Below are 7,906 nucleotides of genomic sequence, written 5' to 3' on the forward strand. Positions count from 1 at the left end.
ATAAAATTGAACAGTTTCTACCCTCTAATATAATTTTTTTTAATGTATATCTTCCCTTCTCTCAGTAGGATTGAGTCAGCTCATTTCCTCACAGTTTCCAACAGATAAACTTCTAATAGGTATATTAATTTCTGTAGAGTAGAACATTGATTTTGCTAAAAACAAAAGTACTCAAATTCTATTAAAAAGATTAATGTCAGCAATTTTGGGGAAATAAATAGAAAAGACAAAAATAATAAGATGTTGACTATGACATTTTTAGAGGTCCAAAATGTCTCAGTTCTAGAGAATTAGTAATAGTCATCTCTATACTGATTAAAAATGGAGATAGAATAAATCTTTACCCCTGCCCTTTGTGTGTGTGTGTGTGTGTGTGTGTGTGTGTGTGTGTATGAGAGAGAGAGAGAGAGAGAGAGAGAGAGAGAGAGAGAGGCAATCAGTGGAGCTAAGAGAGAATTGAACTGGCAGGTGTCAGAGAAGCACATTAAAGCAACAATGAGCCCAAATGAGAATAACAGTGAAGCATTTAATAACTTACTGTGATAGTATGAGCAAAAGGTTTAAACTAGAGAAAATGTCAACTCTCCCTACTCCCATTTCAAATTCTCTATAAAACGAAGTACTGATCAAGAGTAAGGTGGAACAGCATAGATACTGAGTGTCATTTCACTGTTTAAGGAGCCCTGAATAAAAGGCTCTAGTAGTTTTTTGGACCTTGAGATTAAGGGGAGGGAATTAAGTGGACTAAATCAGCACGAGGAAAAGCATCTTTGAGATTTTCTTTTCCTCTTCCCATAAGGAGACCTCAGCAGAAATGCCCGAGGAGAACCTTGGTTCAAGGCTTTAGTTAAAGAGACCTAGGAGTGATGATGCTGGGGTGAATGTAAACATGCAAAGAGCATCACTGGTGAGTCTGCAACTCCCTTAAGAGACTGCAATGCACTGACTGTGCAAGAAGTCTGGTGGGGGAAGGTAGCTCTTTCCGTGAGGCCTCTCAGGTAAAGCCTTTGAATTGCTTGTGGTCAGGCCTAAAAAATCACACCAGTTTTTAGCCAGGAGCCAGACTCCTCAGTGTGTACGTATTTTTGAGGTGAAGGGGGGAGGGGCAAGTAGGAGGGATCTTCTACTCTCTTAATTTTTTAGTCCTATGCTTTTAACTATCAAATCCACTTCCTTTGTTCAGAACTTTTACATAACTTAAATCTCTTTCCTTTCTCTTTCAGTCCAATGTTAACCACAATCTGATTCTTTCTCCTTGGGTCCTGGGGCCAGTCTAATATTTCTGTGAATTTCAAGTCAGCCCTTCCTCTCACATTTTTTTGGGGGTTTCCTAAGCCCAACCATTTACTTCTTCTAAGCCTTGTAGAATTCAGAGGACTAAGAAAGGCAAGTCTGTTCCTACGCACTTCCACAGGCCTGCATCACTATTCTTCTCCACTTGGCATTGAGTTTTGCAAGAGTAATATCGATAATTTCCAAATAGATGTGGATAACTAAAACAATTCATTTACCTGGAGCTGAGATTTACTTATGCACAAAATAAGTTTTCTTATATTTTGTACTTGGAAGTTTAAGCAAAGATTTTTAACTAATCTACTATTAAAACACAATCTAACTTGGAAATCTAACCACGCCTGCAGCTCATGCTTGGACGTACCCCTCAATCTTGATATATTTGGCTGTCATCTCATATGTAGCTTTTTCAGGTCCTCTGCCCATTTTTTAATTGGATTTTTTTTCTTTTTTGGTTATTGACTTGTATGAGTTCTTCATATATTTTGGATATTAGATCCTTATCAGAGACATTGCTTACAAATATATTTTCCCATTTAGATAGTTGCCTCTTTGCCTTGTTGACTATTTAATTTTTTGTGCAGAAGCTTTTTAGTTTAATGGAGTCCCATCATTTATTTTTGCTCTTATTTCCCGTGTCTTTGAGGTCAAATTCATAAAATTCTCTTTAAGTCCAAGGTCCATGAATTTAGTTCCTATGTTTTCTTCTATGAAATTTATTGTTTCAGGTATTATATTCAGGCCCTTAATACATTTTGAGTTAATTTTGGTGTGTGGTGATAGATAGCAGTCTAGTTTCATTCTTTCTCAGGTGGCTTTCCAGTTTTCCCAGCACCATTTATTAAAGTTGCTTTACTTTCTCCACTGTATGTTTTTAACTCTTTTCTTCAAAATTATTTGCCCATTTAAATATGGGTTTACTTCTGGACTCTCAATTCAGTCTTTGTGTCTGTTTTTCTGCCAATACCAGGACGTTTTGATTACTATCGCTATGCAGTGTAATTTGAAATCGGGCAGAGTGAAGCTTCCATCCTTGTTCTTTTTTCTCAGAATGACTTTGGCGATTTGGGGTCTTTTGGCTTCCATATAAGTTTGATGATTTTTTTTTCTATTTCTTTAAAGAAAGCTTATGGGATTTTGATGGGGATTGCATTAAATCTACATAATGCTTTAGGTAATGTGGGCATTTTAACTATGTCGATTCTTCCAGTCCAAGAACAAACAGTATCTTTCCATTTCTTTGTACCTTCTTCAAGATTTTTTAATAGGGTCTTATACTTTTCATTATATAGGTCCTTCACATGTTTCATTAGATTTATTCCTAAATATTTTATTCTTTTTGTTGCAATTGCAAAAGGAATTATTTTTTCCACTTCTTTTTCTGACAATTCATTATTGAAGTATAGGAATGCTATAGATTTTTAACATTAATTTTGTATCCAGAAACTTTACTGTATTTGCTTATTGTTTCTAGTAGTGTTATTGTGGAGTCTTTAGGGTTTTCTATAGAGAGAATCATGTCATTCGCAAATAGTGATCATTTGACTTCTTCATTTCCTATTTAGATGCCTTTTATACCTCTCTTGCCTGATTGCACTGGCTAGGACCTCCAATGTTATATTGAATAACAGTGGCACTAGTGGACAGCCTTGTCTTGTTCCTGATCTTAGCAGAAAAGTTTTCATTTTTTCACCATGAAGTATAATGTTGGCTGAGGATTTGTCATATATGGCCTTTATTATGTTAAGATATTTTCCTTCTCTACCAATTTTGTGAAGTGTTTTGATAATAAATGGATCCTATATCTTTTTGAAGGCTTTTTCTGTGTCTGTTGAGATTATCATATGATTTTTATTTTTTAATGTGTTTATGTGGTGTATCATATTAATTGATTTGTGTATGTTGAACCATCCTATGTCCCTGCGATGAAGCCCACTTGATCGTGGTGTATAATCTTTTTAATATGTTTCTGATAACTTATTTAGGATTTTTGCATTTGTGTTCATGAGAGATGTCAGTCTGTAGTTTTCTTTTTTGTGTTATCTATACCAGGTTTTGGTATCAGGGTAATATTGGTCTCATAAAATGGGTTAGGTTGCATTGTCTTCACTTCGACTTTTTGGAAGAGTTTGAGGAGAATAGTTATTAAATCTTTGCATGTTTGGTGGAATTCACAGGTGAAGCCATCTGTTCCTGGACTTTTACTTTTTGGTAGGTGTTTGATGATTGTTTCAACTTTCATACTATTGATTAATCTATTTAGATTTTCCAGTTCTTCTTTATTTAGTCCTGGAAGGTTGTATCTTTTAGGTACTGGTCTATTTCTTCCAGGTTTTAAATTTGGTGTTATATACTTTTTCATAATATTCTTGAATAATCCTTTGTATTTCTGTGGTGTCTGTCATAATTTCTCCTCTTTCATTCCTGATTTTGTTTATTTGTGTCCTTTCTCTCTCTCTCTCTCTTTTTTTTTTTTTTAGTGTGTGTAGCCAGAGTTTTGTCAATTTTATTAAACTTCTCAAAGAACCGGCATTTTTTTGCATTAATTTTTTTGGGGGAGGGGGGTTGTTTTCAATTTCATTTAATTCCGCTCTAATTTTGATTCTTTCTTTTCTTCTGATGATTTTAGGCTTCATTTCTTTCTTCTTTTCTAGCTTTTTAAGATGAAGTGTTAGGTTATTTATTTTGTCTCTTTCTTGTTTTTTGAGGTAGACCTGTAATGATACAAACTTATTACCACTTTTGCTGTGTTCCGACATTTTGATATGTTATACTATCATTATCATTTGTTTCTGTGTATTTCTTGATCTTTTTATTTCTTTTATGGCACAGCCATTCTTCAGTAGCATGTTGTTTGATCTCCATGTATTTGTGGTTCCTCCTGCTTTCTTTTTGCAGTTGATCTCTAGTTTCACAGCATTATGATCAGAGAATATGGTTGGTATGATTTCATCTCTCATACTTTTTGAGGCTATTTCTGTGTCCCAGTATGTCGTCAGTCCTTTAGAATGTTCCATGTGCACTAGAGAAGAATTTATAAGCAGCTGTTTTGGGATGGAAGGCTCTGTAAATGTCAATTATGTCCAGTTGGTCTAATGTGTCATTTAAAGATGTTATTTCCTATTGATTTTCTGTTTGGATGATCTGTCTATATCTGACAATGGAGTATTTAGGTCCCCTACTACAATAGTGTTTTGGTCTGTTTCTCCCTTTATTTCTGTTAGTAATTGCTTTATATATTTTGTGGCTCCTTGATTGGGAGCATAGATATTAATAAGTGTTATGTCTTCTTGGTGCATGATTCCCTTTATCATTATGAAGTGTCACTCAGTATCTTTCTTTATTCTTTTATTTTGAAGTTAATTTCAACCTATATTAGTATGGCTACTTCCACTTTTCTCTGAATGCCATTTGCTTGAAATATAATTTTCCTCCCCTTCACTTTGAGTCTATATTTGTCTTTGGAGCTGAGATGTGTCTCCTGGAGGCAGCATATGGTTGGGTTTTGTTTTTTGATCCAATCTGCAACTCTGTGCCTTTTTGTTGGTAAGTTCAGTCCATTCACATTTAGATTGATTATTGAAATATGAGATTTTCCTATAGACATTTTATCTACTGCTTTCTGGTAGTCCAATGTTTCCATTACTTCCTTGTTCCTGTGTTTCTGTTTTTCTATTTTCATTGGGTTTGTGATTTTTCCCTCTGGTCCTTCTTGTTTTTTGTCATATACTCCAGTTCTGAATCATTGGTGTGCGGTTACTATTACCAATATGTAGAGGACAGTTTTATACACACACACACACACACACACACACACACACACACACACACACACGCACACATACATACATATATATGCACACAAATATATGTGTATACATACACACACATATTTTCTTCTGCATGCGACTTATCTCCATTCTCCTGAGAATTTGGATCTTTGAATCCTCCCCTTTTCTGTGATTTTTGTCTCAATTTGTCATTATATATGCTGAATGTTCATTGCTATCTTGCAATGGCAAATCTCTTCTTATCATTTAAACTTATAATGCCCTTTTCTTAATAAAGGTTGCACGTCTCTGCTTCTCTCTGCCTGCTAGTTGAATTGCTCATAGTTATGTATATTTTTTGTCATTTTGTTTTAGGTGAGCTGACCCCTTTCAGTATTTCCTATAATGTAGACCTCGTAGTGGAAAATTCCCTCAATGTTTGTATGTCTGGAAAGATCTTTATTTCTCCTTCATATCTAAAAGAGAGCTTTGTTGAATACATTATTCTTGGCTGGTAGTTTCTTCCATCTAATAGTTTGAATATTTGTTTCCACTCTTTCTGGCTTGTAAGGTTTGTGCTGAAAACTCCAACAAATAATCTAATGGGCTTTCCTTTATAGTTTACCATATTTTTTCCCCCTAGCTGACCTGAGAATTCTTTATTTGTCTTTAATTTTTGATAATTTTAATTTTTAATATATGTTTCTTCTAGAAGGCCTTTTTGGGTTGAGATAATTGGGTGTTCTGTTGACTTCTTGAATTCCAAGCTCTAGCTCATTCCTTAGAATTGGGAAATTCTCATCAACTATTTGTCTGAAAATGCTTTCTAGTCTCTGCTCCTTTTCCTCCCCTTCGATAATACCCCTGATTGTTGTTTTTTCCTGATGGTATCAGCTAGTTCTTATATTTCTCTTTCATTATTTTCATGCCTTGGTTTCTCTCTTCTTCCCTCTGATTTATTTCTAGATTTCTGTGTTCGATATCACAGATCCTTTCCTCTATTTGGTCGACTCTATTTCCCAAGCTTGCTGTTTCATTATTCATGTCTTGCAATGTGTTCTTCTTCTCCAGAAGTTCTATTTGATTCTTTTTGAGAATTCTAATCTCCTTGCTCTGCTCATCTAGTTATTTTTTCAATTCCTGAAATTTTTGATAATATGACTCTTTTTGGAACTTATTAAGATTTTTTCAGAAGTACCATCCTGAATTCTCTGTTATTTAAGTCACCTATTTCTACGTCTTTAAGTTTATTTTCTTGAGACATTTCTTTTTGTTTCTGAGCTGACTTGTCATCTTGGTTGCTCATGCTATTTAATGAACTATTTCTCCACCTGGGCATTAATGGAAGTGTATTCTGCTTTTTTCCCATAAAGATTTATTATATAAAGGTCTCTCTTTAACCTGTTGCATAGAAATCTGTTTTCTTTTGGTTTTGGGTAGGTTGTGTATAAGCCTCTTGGATCCCTGCTTTATATAAAGTCTTAATAATGCCTTTCTTTTCTTCTTATAAATGTTCGATCATGCTCATACCCTCATTCTTAGTCCCTGTCAGTGTTAGCAACAGTTTTGGTAGTGTTTGCTCAGATTTCCCTGGGGCTCTGTAGTGTTCAGTCTTGGAAGATATCGGGGAGGTGCTCCCTGGGTTTGGGGGTGAGTCTGAAGCTCAGCTTTGTGTTTTGCAGCCATGGCTAGTAATAATCACCTGTTATTTCTCTACCATCCCTACTTCTCTGCTTTCTGCCTCGATGCCTGGGGACTGCTGCTGAGTGAAGCTCACAGCTGTCTCAGGCAGGGCTCTTCAGAGAATATACCACACCTTCTCCCTTGACCCTCTTCCTGCAGGGACTCTAGCTGCAAGAGACAACTTCTTTGTTTCTCCTGGTCTATCACCCATTTCCCACAGTTCTGACTTGTGGTAGCTCTTATTTGCAGATTCCACGCTCAGACATGCTTTGTGCAGGTTTGGTGTTTTTTTGTTGAGTTTTAGCTATTCAGCTTATTGTTGTTTCAAGAGTAGAGATCTGGGGATGTCTCTCATGCTATCATATTTCTGACTTCACTCAGTATGTTTTTGAATTGAAGTTTTTGACCTCTGTGAATAAATACCCAGAATTGAAACATCCAGGTCATATTGTAATTTTATTTTTCATTTTTTTGTATGTAAACTCCATACTGTTTTTCATAGTGCATGCACCAGTTTACAGTTCCACCAAACGTGCATGAGGGTTCTAATAAATAAAAAAGAAAGTGGTACATAGGTACAGTAGAATATTATTCAGTCATAAAAAAGAATAAAATCTTGCCATTTGCAACAACATGGATGGACTTAGATGATATAATGCTATGTAAAATAAATCAGAGTTAGAAAGACAAATACAATATGATTTTACTTATATATGGAATTTAAAAAAATAAGTGAACAAACAAAATAAAAACAAACTCATAGATACAGGAACAGACTGACAATTGCCAGACAGGAGAGAGTTGGGGGAATGGGTGAAAAGGTAAAAAAAAAAAAATAAGGAATACAAACAGCTAGTTATAAAAATAGTCCCAAAGAGAGAGAGTGCGAGGAAGATAATAGACTAGCTAAAAGCAGGGTTCACCTCCTTTCAGGTCCATATTGAAATTACAACCAAATTACAAAATAATCAACCTGGAGAATCACCTGAAGTCCAGGTGATCATAACACATACTTCTAATAATATAAAGAAGAGCCACATCACAGCTGGTAGGAGGGGCAAAGTCATAAATTGGGCTGGACAAGCACTAAGTGTTGGTGGAGGAATATTGGGAGGGAGAGCATGCCTGCAGAGGACTCCCAAAGGGGAGCCTCATTCAAG

The sequence above is a fragment of the Pteropus vampyrus genome, unplaced genomic scaffold (genome assembly GCF_000151845.1).
Source record: "Pteropus vampyrus isolate Shadow unplaced genomic scaffold, Pvam_2.0 Scaffold715, whole genome shotgun sequence".
NCBI classification, from domain to species: Eukaryota; Metazoa; Chordata; class Mammalia; order Chiroptera; family Pteropodidae; genus Pteropus; species Pteropus vampyrus.